The sequence below is a fragment of the Pongo abelii genome, chromosome 23, assembly GCF_028885655.2.
Source record: "Pongo abelii isolate AG06213 chromosome 23, NHGRI_mPonAbe1-v2.0_pri, whole genome shotgun sequence".
Classification (NCBI taxonomy): Eukaryota; Metazoa; Chordata; class Mammalia; order Primates; family Hominidae; genus Pongo; species Pongo abelii.
In genome coordinates, this window is record NC_085929.1 from 36,336,048 (window position 1) to 36,355,004 (window position 18,957).

The following is an 18,957-nucleotide window of genomic DNA, read 5'->3' on the forward strand; positions in this document are numbered from 1 at the left end:
CCCCAGTTCATTTGGGTTGTTTCCAGTTTTTGGTAATTACAAATAAAACTGCCATAAAAGCATTCATGCATGCATACATACACATGTGCCCATGTATTTTTTTTTATGGTTTAAAAAATTATGGTGCCTGGAACTTTTATAACTTTATTAGAGAACCTGAAAAAGCTGGTGATTTTCACAGAACATTATAAATTGCTTAGTAAATTTCATCCCTAAAAAAGCCCACTCTGGAATGAGAATAATCTGTTTGTATAAATAATCTTATAGTATAAACTAAGTCATTAGAATTTTTTTAAAGAAGTACACACACATACTTGTTTAATGGGTAAATTTATATATAAAACGCATTAGTGCATAATTTCATATTTTATGTTTTTAGTAGCTTTTAAATTGTAAATCATTGACTTTTTTGTTCCTCTGAGTAGTAGAATGGTTATATAATTGGTTATGAAAGTTTTTTTTTTTTTGAGATGGAGTCTCGCTGTGTTGCCTAGGCTGGAGTGCAGTGGCGTGATCTCCTGTCTCAGCCTCCTGAGTACCTGGGACTACAGGTGCCCACCACCATGCCTGGCTAATTTTTTTGTATTTTTAGTAGAGATATTGGCCAGGCTGGTCTTGAACTCCTGACCTTGTGATCCGCCTGTCTTGGCCTCTCAGAGTGCTGGGATTACAGGCGTGAGCCACCGTGCCTGGCCGGTTATGAAAGTTTGTAAGTAAAAAATATTTGGGAAAAATTTTAGCACTACAGAATTCCTTTTTCTTCTCCTCTCCTCCCCTCTCCTCCCCCAAGATGGCTGGAGGTATTAATATTGATAAGCAGAGTTTCATGTGAATAAGACATAAAACTTAGGTTGATTACCTATGTTAATAAATTATCTTCTTCGTTGCTATGTAGTGAGCTTTCTTTTTGCAGCAATCTGAGGCCAAGAGAAATAGATGAGACCTTTTTACCTTAGAAAAGAGATTGCAGGCTAGATGTGGTGGCTCATGCCTGTAATCCTAGCACTTTGGGAGGCCGAGGAGGGCAGATCACTTGAGGTCAGGAGCTCGAGGCCAGCGCCTAGGCAACATGGTGAAATCTTGTCTCTATTAAAAACACAAAAATTATCTGGGCGTGATGGCACGTGCCTGTAATCCCAGCTACTTGGAGGCTGAGGCATGAGAATCACTTGAACCCAGGAGGTGGAGGCTGTAGTGAGCCGAGATTGTGCCAGTCCACTCCAGCTTGGGTAACAGAATGAGACTCCATCTCAAAAAAATAAAAATAAAAAAGAGTTTGCAGGCCGTTTTTGCAAGTTAATTTTTTGAGGTTCCAGTTCCAACTCTGAGTCAGACTACAGAGGCCATAGGTGGTTTGATGTTTCAGAGAATAGTAGTGTTTTTGATTTTCTTTTTTTCTTTTTTTGAGACAGGGTCTTACTGTCACCAAGGCTGGAGTGCAGTGGTGCAATCATGGCTCACTGCAGCCTCAACCTCCTGGGCTGACGTGATCCTCCCAACTTAGCCTCCTGGGTGCTGGGACTGTAGGAACATGCCACCACGCCTGGCTAATTTTTATGGTTTTTTTGTATGTATGTAGAGATGGGGTTGCGTCATGTTGCCCATCTTGAACTCCTGGGCTCAAGAGATCCGCCTGCCTCAGCCTCCCAATGTGCTGGGATCACAGGTGTGAGCCACCTTGCCCAGCCATTTCTTTTGTGTAGTATGGAATCTTAGTTTAAGCCCTCAGTTTAAATGTATTATATAATTGAGGTGCTAGGTGTACAGAGGTACTAGAACTACAGAGCTTTTCTCATTAATGTATGTTCCTTCTGATGTTGAATATTTAGAAAACTGAATATTGTGTTTGGAACCAAGGGATATTACACTTGAAATATGGTCATTTGGTGAACAGGTATCTCATTTGTAGGCTATCATTATTTTTGGCGAACAGGTAGCTCATTTGTAGGCTATCATTATTTTTGGCTATTTCACATTAAAATACCTGCCTGGAAATACCTGCCCAGTTTTGCCAATAATGGGGATTGCAGGTTAACAGTTGGTCTTCTATATGTGGCTGTCTGATGTGGACAAGACTTATAGCTCTTTACTTTAACTGAGACAACAGTGTTGGTGATCCAAGTCTAGAATGCCAGGATAGGGTTGCCAAAATTAACACCATGGGAGTATGGAGGTAGCAGCTGTGGGATTAGTAATACAAACAGAATTTTAATTAGCTTTATCAGTTGCACACTTAATCTTCATTGCTACCTTGTGAAGTAGGCACGGCAGGCCATATATTGTTACTCCTACTTTACAAGTAAGTACATTGTGTTTCATAGCTGTCAGGACTTACCTGAGGTTGCACTGCTAGTGAGTAGCTGAAATAGTACTTGAGTCCAGACATCAAGTTGGATGCTGTTTCCACTTTTGCAGTTTACTTTCGTGAATAAGAGCTCAGGCTTGGGTTTGAATTGTGGTTCTGCCACTTACCTCTGTGATCTTGGGGAAGTTCTTTAACTTCTCTGAGTCTCGGGTTTAAAATGGGGATAACAATAATACCTCTTAGGGCTCTTGTGAGAATTCAGCAGGTGCTTATAATATTTTGTTGCTACTGTTACTACAGTGATAACAACACAACAGTTATACATCCTCTTTCCCCTAAGGATCTGCGTTAAGAGTTGAAAGACAATAAATGTAAGAAGCAAAAATATTCAAAGATGATAGAATAGGTAGCAAGGGGAGTTGATTTTAGCAGGAAGATGGACAGAGCTCAGAGGGGTATGTGTGTGTGTTGAGTGTATGTGTGTGTCTTGGTTTTAAACATGGGAGCAGTTAGAAGCAGTTAGACAATTAAGTTACAAGTGTGTTAGACAGTTGGAGCTTTAGGACAGGGTTGAGTAGGAGGACCAGTGTTGGAGGAAAACTTTTTAATCACCATCACAGATGGCATATGGAAATTTACATTTCTACCAAGATTTAAACATACCAATTTGCTATCCTGTTATGGTTCTTAGAGCTATTGCTACATCAGAATGGAGTAAGAAGCTTATCATACATTTTTCATTTTTAGTGGTTATACAGAGAATAATACAGAAAGTCAGCATATATCCTACTACAGTATATCCTTGGTATACTTGGGGGATGGGTTCCAGGACCGCCCACATACACCAAAATCTGGGCATACTTAAGTCCCCCAGTTGCCCCTGTGGAACCTGCCTATATGAAAAGCTGGCCCTCGGCCTGCTGTATATATAGGTTTCACATCCCGAGAATACTTTTTCCATCCACATTTGGTTAAAAGAAATCCGCACATGAGTGGACCTGTGCAGTTCAAACCCCTGTTGTTCAAAGGACAACTGTGTAAGTAAAAGGGTGATCCCTCTCCTTAAAATTTCATAGTTGATATTTGTATCATAGTTGATATATAGTAGTTGATGCTATGAAAATTTCATAATTGATAAAGTTTCATAGTTGAGCCCTTTTACCGTGTGTAAGTCTTAAGGGCTAGGGAATTCAGAAGTATAAGTTACAGGGTTGTATCTTTTGGTGCTTGAGTCCTTTCCTTTGGATAAGGTACTTTCTTGATGTAAGGTAATGTTCTTTCAAGCATTTTAAATTAAATGAAGTTGTTTGAATTTACTTGTTGGGGAATATCTTGCCTTTAATATAATAGCTGCTATGTGGAGTTATGCATTTTATGTATTCGGTGTTTTTGAACTTGCATCTTTTATTACTATATTTTTACAGCTTTCCCCATTTTGGATATTAAAACAATTTTATGGGGTTTTGGTGCATATTTTAAATTTGTGCACTAAACACTTGCAAAAGCATATTTTAAATTATGGCAAGTTTCCTAAACCTGTTAACCTTTTATATATTAGCTGTTACATATTAACTTTTTTCAAAGTCATTATATATCCTTTTACTGACAAATGTCAAACAAGTTCTGAGCATCTGAAAGTCTAGATTCATCCAGAGCATTTGCTCAGGATGGCTTTTTTTTTGTTTTTCTTTTGAGATGGGGTTCTATGTTTTCTATGCTGGCCTTTAACTCCTTGGATCAAGCAGTCCTCCTGTCTCAGCCTCCCAGGTAACCGGGACTAGGTGTGTACCACTGTGCCAGGCTTGTTTTCAAAGTTTATAGGAAAAACTTTGGTGTCTTCTAAAGAGACCAGTACCGTACACGAATATATTTGTCTCACATTTAATCTATCCATCTACCTATCTATCTGTCTGTCTATCTATCTGAGACGGAGTCTCGCTTTGTTGCCCAGACTGGAGTGCAGTAGTGTGATCTTGGCTCACTGCAGTCTCCATCTCCCAGGTTCAAGCAATTCTCCTGCCTCAGCCTCCCTGGTAGCTGGGATTACAGGCATGTGCCACCACACCTGGCTAATTTTTTTTTTGTATTTTTAATAGAGACGGAGTTTCACCATATTGGCCAGGCTGGTCTCCAACTCCAGACCTCAAGTGATCCATCTCCCTCGGCCTCCCGAAGTGCTGGGATTGTAGGGGTGAACCACCGCACCTGGCCTGTCTCACTTTTTATACCCTGAAAGCATTATTACTATCCATTATTTTATTCAGAGCTAGGAGCTTTTTCATTCCTGTACTGTGGAACTGCTTGAGTTGCCCTATATCTAGTCCCGCTTTCCCCATTCTGAACATTGTTTCACCTTATAAAAATTAAAAATTTGGCTGATGTGGTGGCTCATGCCTGTATCCCAGCACTTTGGGAGACAGAGGCGGATGGATCACTTGAGGCCAGGAGTTCGAGACCAGCCTGGCCAATGTGGTGAAACCCCGTCTCTACTAAAAACACAAAAATTAGCTGGGCATGGTGGCGTGCATCTGTAATCCTAGCTACTTGGGAGGCTGAGGCAGGAGAATTGCTTAAACCAGGAGGCAGAGGTTATAGTGAGCTGAGATTGCACCACTGCACTCCAGCCCAGGTGACAGAGTGAGACTTGGTCTCAAACAAAATCCAAAAACCCCCTAAAAATTACAAAATTTGGCCTGGTGCGGTGGCTCACTCCTGTAATCCCAGCACTTTGGGAGGCCGAGGCGGGTGGATGACGAGGTCAGGAGATCGAGACCATCCTGGCTAACAGAATGAAACCCCGTCTTTACTAAAAAAATACAAAAAATTAGCCGGGCGCGGTGGTGGGCGCCTGTAGTCCCAGCTACTTGGGAGGCTGAGGCAGAAGAATGGCGTGAACCCGGGAGGCAGAGCTTACAGTGAGCCGAGATAGCACCACTGCACTCCAGCCTGGGCGACAGAGCGATACTCCGTCTCAAAAAAAATTACAAAATTTTTTATTGATGGGTTCCTCTAAAACCCATTACTAAAGCTACTTACTAAAGAGTAGATGTTTTCCCCCTTCACCAATAGTTGATGGACCGTCAGAGAATCCTTTTGAGTATCTCAAGCTTTTACTTAACTTCTCAGAGTTCTTACCTGAGACAGAAAAGTTGAGTTTTCTTTCCTCAAGGGCATAAAAAATTTTAAATGTATCCATTTGCATAAAATCTACTCAAAGAAAATTATCAAGTGATATTACAGGATATTTTTGGATACTTGCACATAAGAGAATCTTTTAACAAAACTACTTAACCTCCTTTGTATTATTCATTCCCTCTCTTACTAAAACAAGTGAATGGCTTGCTTGGATGTGTATCTGTATCTTTTTTTTTTGATACACACTTTGAAGGAGTCTTTTGAAATGCAGTGTTTTGGCCACCATTCCAGCTCTACAGGAATATGGTTTCATGATAAAGCCAACAAAGAGCACACTGGCAGCAGTCCAGCAGCTGACTCACCAAGGAGTAATGATAGACACTTTGAAAAGAGTGACCTGTCTCAGGATCTCACATTTCAAAGCTTCATGCTATGATTACATTGGTAAAAGGCAGCCAAGAAATCTAGATGAGATCTTGCTTGTACCACCTAAGAGTAATGGCATATAGGTAGGAAGGACTTCCACAGTCAGATGCAAGTAAGATTTTTTTTCCTAACAACCTTGTAAAACCTGGGGATGGGAAACAAGTTGAGGATTCAGAATGGGAGTAACCGTGGTGGAAGCTTTCCTTCTACGGACCTGGATGAGAACAGCCTTATAGTGACTGAGGGTAACTCAAGAAGCTCAATGCTGTATTAGTTTTCTAGAGCTAAAGGAATATATATAGTTTAGTAGTAAGCACAAGTATCATGTTCATGTCAGACACTGTAGCTACTGCTTCCTACTAGAACAGACCAGAAGAAACCAAAGCAAGACCAGAATCATTTCAGTTTTGAGAAACAGACCCTTTGCTTACTAGCATTGCACACTTTAGGAGTAAAAATAGAATGAAAGTGGATTTGCTTCAGTACTCTGAAATAGATAGTAACTGTTGATTGTTTTGGTGGATTAGAGTGATTGCAGCTCTGTTTCTAAATTGAATTTCATGGCTATATGTTGTTCTAGATGGCAAATTAATCTTCTTTTATCAGTACCACAAATTGTTGGCCCTTTGCGGAAATAGCAGGAATATGTCTTTTTCATTTTGTTGAAGGTTATCTCAGAGATAAAACATTTACATAATCTGAAAATATTTTTCAGAGATAAGACTCAGTGACTATGTATACCACGGTGATAGATTGATCCACTTTGATTATTGTAGAACTTTCTGTTTCTCAGTAAAAAGTGCTAAACATGATAAAATTATGAAGGATTGCTTTTAGCTATTTGCTGTATTCTTTAAAGCATATTTAGGAATGAAAAGTTAGTTTCCAGAGTGCCGTCATTTATTTAATACACGTTTTCTCCAGAATGTGCTTCCCAAAAGTTAAGAGTGCTTTTATTTATTTAAGAAATATGTTAATTTTTCTTTTCTTTTCTTTTTTTTTTTTTTTTTGAGACAAATTCTCACTCTGTTGCCCAGGCTGAAGTGCAGTGGCACAGTCTACTGCAGCCTCGACCTTCCAGGCTCCCACGACCCTCCCAGGCCCAAGCCATCCTCCCAATTTAGCCTCCACCATGCTCAGCTGAATTTTTATTTCTTGTAAAGACTGGGTATTGCCGTATTGCCCAGACTGGTCTCAAACTCCTGGGATTACTGTGCCCGGCCCACAGGAAATATGTTACTTTTTTTGAGATTTTTGTACAATTTGAGAACACAGATTATTTGCCCTACTCCCCCAACCCCCAGTGATACAGACCTGGTTTCATTGCACTGAGAGAAAAAAATTAGTTTCTTAATTTATGTTGCTTTTCTGCCTTTTTGAGATTGAGTGCTTTGACTTTTCTCTTGTTTTTGTATTTGCTGTATATGTGTTGTTCTTACTTAATTTCTTATTATGGTTTAAACTTGCATCTGTAAATTATTTATTAGCTAGCTTTATGACTTGGGCAAGTTACCTTATCTCTCTGCTCCTTAGTTTCCCTCTTTATAAAATGAGGATAATAATATTACCTACTTTGTAGAGTTGAGTAAGATTAATGACTAATAAATGGTGAAGCACTTAGAATAGTACTCTATACATATTGGCTGTTAAAATTATAAGCAAGGACCTGGACTTCTCCCCTCCATTAATTGTAACTCTTCATTTTTATAATTTTTTCATAAATAGTATATCTCTCAGCATATAACAGAACTTTGTATTAAGGAATAATAAATATCACCATGTATGTAATTCTTTATTATAAACATAAATTTGCTTCTTGTTAAAAACAGAGTATCGTTTTCTTGCCTCAGATTGAGCTTGAAAAAAATTAGTAGAAAGTGGGCCCTTTTGGCTGGGTGCGGTGGCTCATGCCTGTAATCCCAGCACTTTGGGAGGCCGAGGCGGGCGGATCATGAGGTCAGGAGATCAAGACCATCCTGGCTAACACGGTGAAACCCCGTCTTTACTAAAAAATACAAAAAAATTAGCCGGGCATGGTGGTGGGTGCCTGTAGTCCTCGCTACTCGGGAGGCTGAGGCAGGAGAATGGCGTGAACCCAAGAGGCGGAGCTTGCAGTGAGCCGAGATTGCGCCACTGCACTCCAGCCTGGGCGACAGGGCGAGACTCCATCTCAAAAAAAAAAAAAAAGAAAAGAGAAGAAAGTGGGCCCTTTTCTGTGTTTTATAGGTACCCACACACCACTGAATGTAGGTCATCGTTTAAATTCTGAGTGTACTTCCAAATCTAGTGCAGTTATGTAGAACAAAACAGTTTGTATGGAACTAGAAGTGTTACTGGAAAGGTAAACACTGTAGTTGGTAGCAAACTGATCAGTTAAAGTGATGGATCAGTGAAGATTTGGGGGTTGCTGGTTTTTATTTAACACTCAGTTGTTTCAGAGTGATTACTCCTGAAGCAAAGTTATTTAGAACATAGATATGTTAAGAAATTTCGTATTCCTTTCCACTTAAACCTCTTGAGAAAGGAAGCATTTCTTCAGGGATAGTTAGCTATGTGAGTGCTACATGAATTTTAGTCATTATTACTGTGGCGACTATATGATAACCAAAAGCAGGAGTCTCACACTTTAGTTTCAGATTTGTGCCGTTATTGATTACATTTTTAAAATGAGATTGCCCTCTTTCTTGCTAAACTGTCATATATATATAAGCCCATTAAATTGATTTTTATGCCTCTTTTCCTTTTTTTTTTTTTTTAACCTGTTAAGACTTTTTTTTTCTTTCTCATATTTACCCCTGCCTAAGCAAGGCCTCAACTCTCCACGGAAACCTTTAGTAAAAGGCAAAAAGATTTATTCATTATGAAGAGAAACCACAGCATGTGTGACAGGACTTTCTGTAATTATAAGTTAGTGGTTCAGTGCCAGGGGTTAGATTTTCTTAACTTTTACATTTAGTAGGATTATTGATAATTCCTAAGTTGTATCCTTAAATCATATTTTTTGGACATTAGGGATCTGCTTCCAACACTTAATTATACTAGTAAAAGGAATAGCAACATTCACTGGATTTCTTATTTTTGAGATTCTTTCATTCCTGCCCTACCCCAAGCAGGAGGTCTGTCTGCAGTGGAAGAGAATGAAACCAGAATGAGGCCAAACAAGTAAAGAGGAGCATGAGATAGAGATGGATCCCATGGCACTGTGCCTTTGAGGCCCTGGTCCTGAAGTTTTTTTCCTTGTTTCTATGCAGCATCTCATTATCCTGTGAGCCATCAAATTCTGATTTTTGGGCTGGGTGCCGTGGCTCGCACCTGTAATCACAGCACTTTGGGAGGCTGAGGCAAGACGACTGCTTGAGCCCAGGAGTTGGAGACCAGCCTGGGCAACGTAGGGAGACTTGTCTCTACAAAAAATAAAAAAATTAGCCAGGTGTGGTAGCACACGCCTGTGGTCCCACCTACTTGGGGTGCTGACATGGGAGGGTCCCTTGAGTCTGGAAGGTCAAGGTTGCAGTGAGCCGTGATCACGTTACTGCACTCTAGCCTGGGTGACAGAGTGAGACCGTGTCTCAAAAAATTTTTTTTTTAATTTTGTGTAAATTAGCTTGATTTGGGTTTTTTTTTTTTACTTACAACTGAGAATTTTGACCAGTATATTTAATGTTAGTATGACTATTTCTCCAGTGGGCTTTCTACGTATTTAAAAATAGTTTGGACTTTCAGAGTAAACATTAATATACGTAGGTACACTCAGTTTATATATGAGATAATATTCAGGATCAGTGGAGTGAAAATAGTAAAGTATCTTCCATTTTTCAATGGCTTAGAGGGAAAAGTGTTCATAATGGGTATAGAATAAATCAGTATTCCTTTCCCATTATTTATGCTTATACAGTGTAGAAGTTTCCCCTAAAGAGCTTATCACCATAGTAAGTACAAAAGCAAAGATATAAAGTCAGTACTTTTCACTGGTTAGGCATAAGTATCCTCTTTATTGTTTTCTTACAAAGTAGCTATGATAACCATATAAAAGGGTCAGAAAGAGGAGGGGAGAAAAACTCGGTGAAAAGTCAGACAAGAGGAAATGAAGAGGTGAGGTATGTATAGTAAGCATTAGTGAACTTGTAGTAATTGCTTTTCCATGGATTGCCCACTTGTGGATTAAATGTTAGACTTCTGCAAAATGAGTTGATGATAGAGTTGAAGAAAAGTCTTAATTTTTTTTCTCTATGCTAAGGTTAAAGTTGATAGGGTTAATTAGGTATTAAGAGCAGTTTTCTTGTCTTTTTATTATTTATGTTTATGAATGAATGAATGAATGAAGAAATGAATGACAAAGTCTCGCTTTGTCACCCAGGCTGGAGTGTAGTGGCATGATCATAGCACACTGCCGCCTCAAACTCCTGGGCTCAAAGGATCCTCCTGCCTCATCCTCCCAAGTAGCTGGGATTATAGGTGTGTGCCACCATGCCTGGCTAATTTTAAAATTTTTAGTAGAGATGGGTTCTCGCTATGTTGCCCAGGCTGATCTAGAACTCAAGCGATCCTCCTGTGTCAGCCTCCCAAAGTGCTAGGAGGATTGCAGGCATGAGCCACCAAGCCTGGCCTTGTCTTGCTTTTTAATAAGCTGTTGTCATTATGTTGCCTTTCAAAATCCAGTTCTTCTTTACCACCCCATTTGCCTGGAGGTAATGCATTAGGTGAGAATGAAAGGTGAGTACCTAAAAGATTCAGAACTGGAAGCCTTTAATAGGATCAGTGTGTAGGAGCTGCAGAGAATATGAAGGACTTTTAAATATTCCAGTCCCAAAATAAACTTGACCATTGGTCAGTATTGTGGTAAGCTAAGTATTTGAGATGTCTGTGCTACATCATCCAACTCTTGGCCTGAACTGTTTTAGCTGGCTTGCCTATATAAATTGAAACTTCCTTTAATACTTAACTGTGAGTTAAACATAGTTCTGGAGCTCCATCGAAAGGGTCTTAGTCGGCCAGGCACAGTGGCTTACACCTGTAATCCCAGCATTCTGGGAAGCTGAGGCAAGAGAATCATTTGAGGCCTGGAGTTTGAGACCAGCCTGGGCAACATTGCAAGACCCCCTCTATCAAATAATAATAATAATAATTATCCAGCTGTGGTGGTGCTCACCTGTGGTCCCAGCTACTCAGGAAGCTGAGGTAGGAGAGTTGCTTGAGCCCAGGACATCAAGACAGCAGTGAGCCATGATTGCACCACTGCACTCTAGCCTGGGTAACAGCGAGACCCCTGTCTCAAAACAAAAACAAAAACAATGGGTCTTAGTTATACAGATCTTCTTAATCATTCCTAAAGCGTACATTCCAAGTTTATATTTACAGTAAAGTGATCTGTATCCCAAAGCATGTTTCCACTGGTTACTAATTTGGGGCAAGTCATTAACTTCTCAGAACCCTTCTGTAACTAAGATTTGGGGAAAATGCTTGTCTTAACCAGAGCACATATGTATACCTTTGACTTTTTTGCTGCCACATGGTTAAAAAATCAGCCTTAGAGAGGCATAATTTGCACAAATTTTGCCTTTTTTCTAGGATGTAATATAAATGAAATCATACAGGATATATTATTTTGTGCCTGTCCTCTTTCATTTTAGCATAATGCTTTGAGAATCATTCATATTGTTAAAAGTAGTAGTTACTCCATTTAATTGCTAAGTCGTAGTCCATTGTATGGATATTCCACAATTCCTTTATTTACTAGTTAATGGATATTGGGTTTTTTTTTCCAGGTTTTGGGTTTATTTATTTATTTATTTGAGACGGAGTCTCGCTCTGTCGCCCAGGCTGGAGTGCGGTGGCGAGATCTCGGCTAATTGCAACCTCCGCCTCCTGGGTTAAAGCTATTCTCCTGCCTTAACCTGCTGAGTAGCTGGGACTACAGGCACATGCCACCACACTTGGCTAACTTTTTGTATTTTTAGTAGAGATGGAGTTTCACCGTGTTAGCCGGGTTGGTCTCGATCTCTTGAGCTCGTGATCCGCCCACCTCAGCCTCCCAAAGTGCTGGATTACAGGCGTGAGCCACCATGCCCGGCCCGGTTTTTGGCTATTATGAATAAAGCTCTTATGAATATTTGCAACATAGATCTTTGTATGGACATATATTTTCATCTCTCTTGGTTAAAAATCCAGGAGTAGAAATTGCAGGATTGTAGGGTAAGTGTGTTTATGGTTTTTAAAATAACGGCCTATTTTGCATTCCCACTGGCAATGCATGAGAATTCCAGGGCTCCAAATCCATGTTGATGCTTGGTATTGTCATTCTTACTAACTTAAGTCATTCTAGTGGGTCTGTAGTAATACATCATCATGGTTTTAGTTTGTAATTTCCAGATGACTAATGTTGATTATCTTTTCATGTGCTTATTTGCCATTTATATATCTTTGGTGAAGTGTCTGTTCAAATCTTTTGCTTATTAAAAAAAGTAGGTTGTTTTTTGTTTATTGTGAGTTCATAAAGTATTCTGAATATGAGTGCTTTATAACAGGTTTTGCAAATTACATGTTTTGCAAATATGTTCTTGTAATTTGTGGCTTGCCTTTTCATTCTTAACAGTGTCTTTCAGAGAGCAAAAAATCTTTATGTAGTCAGTTATTTTTTTTTTCTTTTTGAGTTAATGACCTTTATATCCTATCTAAGGAATTGTCTCTAAACCTAAGGTCACTAATATTTTCTTTAATTTTATTCTGGAAGTTTATAGCTTTGTTTGACATTTAGGTCTGTGAAGCACTTCAAATTAATACTGAGAGAGGTAAGTGTAGGCTTGCTTTTTTGTATATACTGTGAATATCTGAGTTTTCCTCTGAGCAGTGCTTCAGTTGCAGCTCACAAAATGACATATTGTGTACTACTATTCAGTTTGAATATTTTCTAATTTCTCTTTTAATGTCTTTTTTGGCCTATGAATTATGAAAGTGTAATGTTTAACTTCCTGTAGATATTTTATTGTTACTAATTTAATTCCGTTGTGGTCAGAGAACATACTCTGTAGGATTTCAGTCTTTTTCAGGATTTCAGAATTTGAGATTTGTTTTGTGGTAAGGCATATGGTCTATTGTGGTGAATGTTTTGTGTCTTTGAAAAGACAAATATTTGGTTCTACCAGTTTTGTCTCATATATTTTGAAGTTCTGTTTTTAGGTACATACATATTTAGGATTGTTATGTCTTCTCAGTAAATTCATTCTTTTATAATGACTTGTCCCACTTTATTTTGATAATATTTGCCATCCCCTAGGCTACTTTAACATGAATATAACTCTTGTAGCTTTATTACTACAGTATTTACATAATTTTTTCCCATCCTTTTACTTTTAGTCTGTGTATATATTTGCAATGCATTTCTTGTAATTAGCACATAGTTAGGTCTTGCTTTTTTATTTAGGCTGACAGTCTCCTTCATTCATTCATTCGTTCATTCATTGAGATGGAGTCTCGCTCTGCCACCCAGGCTGGAGTGCAGTGGTGAGATCTTGGCTCACTGCAACCTCCGGCTCCCGGGTTCAAGTGATTCTCCTGCCTCAGCCTCCTGAGGAGCTGGGATTACAGGCGCCTGCCACCATGCCCAGCTAATTTTTGTATATTTTGTGTTTTGTATATTTACCCCTGTGTAGGCAAAGCTGGTCTCGAACTCCTGACTTTAGGTGATCCACCCGCCTCGGCCTCCCAAAGTGCTGGGATTACAGGTGTGAGCCACTGCGCCCAGCTGACAGTCTCCTTTTAATTGTTGTTATTAAATGGTGCGTTTACTCTGAGTTTGAGTATCCATATGGTTAGGTTTCAGTCTACGATTTGTTTTCTATTCATCCCATCTATTCTTTTCTGTCATTTTTTGAATGAAAGATTTTGTAATATTTCATCTTATCCCCTCTTTTAGTGGAGATATACTTATTTGTTTTATTTTTTCCTGTGGCTGCTCTACAGTAGAGTAGATACCTTTAACTTACGACATTCTGCCTTCAAATTATATACCACTTAACGTATAGGAATCCTATGGTGTTATGTCTCCATTTTCCTGTCTTCTGTTCTTTTTGCTATTGTCATACATTTTACTTTTGGATATGTTAGAAAATCCATAATTCAACATTAGGCTTGTTTTTATTTAAAGCTTTGTTCAGCTGGGCCTGAAGAGGAGCCTTTGCCCTAGGGCTAGTGTAGCCATGTTTATAAAGGTTTCAGCTGAATGGCCTGAGTTTAAGTAAGGTCTCTTTAATCAGTCAGAAGGAGAATGCCTGTGTAAACTCTGGTAGTTGTGTTTATAGTTCCCAAGTAGTTGCTTGTTACCCAATGGTTGTTCTTTGCCCACCCTCGTGAAATCTCACCTAATACATGTGCAGCTAATTTAGTAAAGATGTAATAGTGCCTCACAAATTACAGCTGCTTCAGCCTTCTGAAACACATTTAAGTTTCTGATTGGGTTTCCACTCTCCCTAGATTCTCAGTTTCTCCCTTTCTGACTGGGGTCTGGAAACTGCCTGAAAATACAAAGCTTGGACAATCATAGGGCACAGGTAATTTGCTTGTCTTCTCTCAGGGATCACAGTTTGGTGCTGTCTGTTGTCCAGCATCCAAGAATAGCTGTTTCATGTATCTTGTCCAGTTTTTTAGTAGTTTTGGTGGAAGGGCTAGTCTCAGGTTACTCCATCATGGTCAGACTAATTTAACTTTTTATAAATAAATATAAGGTTTGCATGATAAAGGCTATTATAGCCTACTTCATAAATTAATACATTGCATTCTGCAGGCAGTGTTTTGCACCATTTGTCCTGGCTTAGCTGATACTCATGTTCTAATTGTTCATTATAGGATTTTATGTAAAAAAATAAATGTTTAGCCTTCGTAATGGGATGGTTAACAGTACCTTGGATCTGCTACTTTACCAATTGCTCCCTAATGCCTACAGTTGATTGCCAGCACTATCTCACTGCCCCGTGTAACTGCAGTAGTTTGAGCTTTAAGATATAATGTCACTAATTATGGATTATTCTGTTCTTGTTCTATAATATCCCAGTATCTTCAGCAGAAGATTCTGTATTGGCTCCCACCAGCTGGTATTTACTAGAATGTGGAAATAATTCAAACAGGAGGACTGTGCTTTTAAAAACCTGCTTTAACATTAGAAGAGGAAAAGTGATTGTAAATGGCTATTTTTCATGTAAAGGAGGGATTAAATTTTCATATCTATTGTTTAAAGAAATCTGTAGCCAAAGGTGTCTGTTTTTAGTTGGGTCATTGTATAGGACTATAGACTTCAGTTTTGTATTCTTAGTAATATTACCCCCTTCACCTCCCCTGATCACCCAAGAAAAGATCCTTCATATAAGATTTTAAAAATTGCACTGGAGGAGCCAAGTGGCTCATGCCTGTAGTCCCAGCTACTCACTACCTGGGAGGCTGAGGTGGGAGTATTGCTTCACCCCAGGAGTTCAAGGCCCAAGGCCAGCCTGGGCAACATAGAACTCGTTTCTTAAAAAAAAAATTGCACTGGGATTTGCTTTAAAAGTTGCAATACATACCTAGTATGTTTTCTAATCATAATGTGCAATTTAAAAAAAAGTGTAATTTTTACCTGCCTTCTAATTTGAGCCTTTATTGTTCACCAGTAGGTTTATTTCACCTGAACAAGTCTTTGTGCCATGGCATCACCAAAGGAATAGTGCCAGTATTTATTGACAAATGAGGACAAATAGTTTTTCCACATTTCATTGCCTTCATTGTTACTAGGTAAACAGTAGAAGCTTATAAAAATATTGTGCATTTAATACCTTTTTGGTTTCCTTTTATACTTGTTAAAAGTCATTTATACGTAAATTGACATACTGTGTCCATGATATGTATGGATAAGTAAGATCTTTGTGTAGCTTGAAGATCTTATGAGTAAATAGCATTTCCTAACTATTAAATGGGATTTGAATAGCTGTCAAGGGATTACTTGATACAGAGAAGTTGCTAATTTATTTTGAAATTGTAAAATACATTTTCCCCTCTGAAATCACGAAATGCCTCATATTGCTAATGCAGTGAGTTTAAGTGTTTAATTTAGAAAAGATTAGTAACTACTGGTGTTATTTGGCATGAGACGAACCTGGAAGGGAAGTGTTGAGGGGCATCATCTGTATTTGGCACTGTTTAGAACTTTCTTTAGAGGCGTATAGTGCTTTCTTATACTAATATTCCAGTGTATGCCTGAATAGCACTTTTCTTCTTGTATTGAAAAATAAGTCCATGGTGTCAAGCAGGCATCTCTAAAGTGGCCATCTGATTTAAAATAGCTTCCATAAGTTCTAATTAATTTTGCATGTTTTAGTTTCTCTTTTTGATAGCAGGTAGTAGCTCTCTGAAGCATTCCCTCTGCCTTGAAACATCTTTCTTTTTCATATATTTGCTGTTTTCCTTTGTGAGACTTAGGCTTATAATACAATGAGTATTTAAGTGCCACCTATTTACTAGGCACTGTTAGGTTATAGGCTCTGTAGATGTAGTGGTGAACAAGATCTCCGTTGTTACTCAGTTTGTAGACTATGAAGGACAAGGAATAAGGGTTGGAGAATTACTCATGTATTAAATATATGTTGCTTTTTGGAGGCAAATGGATAAAATATTTAGAATGGTTAAGATAGTCTTCTGCTTTCTTTGGATTCACTAGAGGTTTTATCATAATCTGTCTCATATCATTTCATATGTTAAGAGTAAAGGGAATTTTAATGAAATATGTTACTACTGGTTGTGGATTCTAAAAGGTAGAAGGACAAAATATTATTTGCCTTTAAGAATACAAAGAAAGGATTGTCCGTTTGTGTGGTTAGTTGAATTGTCTTATTTCCTATTTATTTATTTTTTTATTGCTGAGATCTCACTTTGTTGCCCAGGGTGATTTTTAACTCATGCCCTCAAGTGATCTCCTGCCTGGGCCTCCCAAAATGCTGGAATTACAGGCCTGAGCCATCTCGCCCCAGCCTATTTCTTATTCTCCCTACAAGGGACATTTTAATGTAAGGCAAAAATATAAAATTATCACTCATAATGTTTTTTCAGAAAATATATGACTGCACGGTTTTGTAGTTTTCTTAGCAGTCACTGGGTCATTAAGTTACCTCATTTTTTGCTTCTTGTTCTTCCTTTTTTTCTGGGGGAGAAAGTTTTCTCTAGGTCTCATCTCTTAATTCTTTAGCAAGGCATATTTTTATTCATCATGCCATAACTGTATATATACTTAAAAGTAAATGACATTTTGTCTTACCATGGATTTCTCACATATCTGGTGAAGTGGTTTAAACTGTCCAATTTTATGTACATTGAAAGCAAAAGCTAGCTGAGAAAGGAAAGTTGTTGTCATCAAGAGGCTGAAATTACTGTCATAAAACAGTGATAAATACCAGATGGGATATGTGATCCTTGAAATTTAATAAATATTTTTGGACTATTAATTTATATTCACTTTTGGGCATGTTTTTTTTTGAGACATGGTCTCTATGGCCCAGGATGGAGTGCAGTCATGTAATCATGGCTCATTGCAGCCTCAGCCTCCTGGGCTCAAGCGATCTTCCCACCTCAGCCTCCTCAGTAGCTAAGACTACGGGCATGTGCCACCATGCCTAGCTAATTAAAAAAAAAAAAAAAAAATGTTTTGTAGAGATGGAGTCTCACTGTATTGCTCAGGCTAGTCTCGAACTCCTGAGCTCAAGCAGTCCTCCTGCCTCACCCTCCCATAGTATTGGGATTACAGGCATGAGCCACTGCACCCAGCCTGGTTTTAATCTTTAGGAAATATTTTTCTAGGTTAAACTCAACACAGTATTTTTACATGTATTTCAGAATCTAAATTTATTAGGATACTGGCTGATGACTTACATGCTTTTATTATTAAGATTTAGGCTCCCGGCACTTTGGGAGGCCGAGGCGGGCAGATCATGAGGTCAAGAGATCGAGACCACCCTGGCCAACATGGTGAAGCCCTGTCTTTACTAAAAATATGAAATTAGCTGGGCATGGTGGCACGTGCCTGTAGTCCCAGCTACTTGGGAGGCTGAGGCAGGAGAATCGCTTGAACCTGGGAGGCAGAGGTTGCAGTTAGCTAAGATCACGCCACTGCGCTGCAGCCTGGGCGACAGAGCAAGACTCCGTCTCAAAAAAAAAACAAAACAAAAAAACAAAAAAAAAATAGGCAATTTGCTTTAAAAATTAGATAACTCATGAAATCGTTGGTTATTCCTTATTAGCTAAAAAAATTATTAGAGCACTGTATATTATGCTAGTTAAATGACTCATTTCTGCTAGTTAAACCATCTATAATAGGCTACAGAACACATTTTGCTGGAGTATGTAAAACTAAGCCCACCAGGAAACTTATGGCTGAAATTAAACAGAATCTTGCTAACCTTGTGTGTGTATTCAGTTTTGGTACCTGAAAGAATCTGTGGTATTTAGAATATTTGAATGTTATATTTGTTTGGATGTTTATATTTTATATTTACATGACAAAAAGGATATGGTTGCTATTTAAACTTTTTGAATGGTAGGAAAATAATCTTAGGCACAGGAAATCATGACAAGACCAGTGTTGTAGAACTATTATGGATAAAGCTTTTTTTTTTTTTTTTAACTTTATGTATAAGTAATTCTCTAGAGCAGAAATTACTCAAGCTTTCAGTGGTATAAATTGCATTTGGCCTAAAGGTTGATACTGACCAAATACAAAAGATTTTGCAGCTTCTCCTAATTTTCTTGTACCTTTTGATATTCTTTGAAGATACCTAATGGTTATTTAATTTCTTCAGGTTTTACTAAATTTTGTTCATTCTAAAGACTTTTAAAAAGCTTACACATCCAATATGTCAGAGCTATGACAAAAATGCCAGGTTTTTTTTAGGGGGCTGTGGGGGTGGCGGGGGTGGTCCTGTAATAATGCTACAGTATCTTGATGGACATCCTGTTAATACTTTGGGGAATGTGTTAGTTTGTTTTGTATTGCTGTGAAGGAATACCCAAGGCTGGGTAGTTTATAAAGAAAAGAGTTTTATTTGGCTCGAAGTTCTGCAGGCTGTACAAGAAGCATG

The 18,957-nt window shown here is 38.5% G+C and overlaps 1 protein-coding gene and 1 pseudogene across 2 annotated transcripts in view; one reads left to right on the plus strand and one right to left on the minus strand.

Moving 5' to 3' along the window:
• Positions 1-18,957, plus strand: part of MTMR3 (myotubularin related protein 3) — a 147,081-nt gene that overhangs the window by 18,769 nt on the left and 109,355 nt on the right.
• Positions 8,681-8,735, minus strand: LOC112130671 (U5 spliceosomal RNA; annotated as a pseudogene).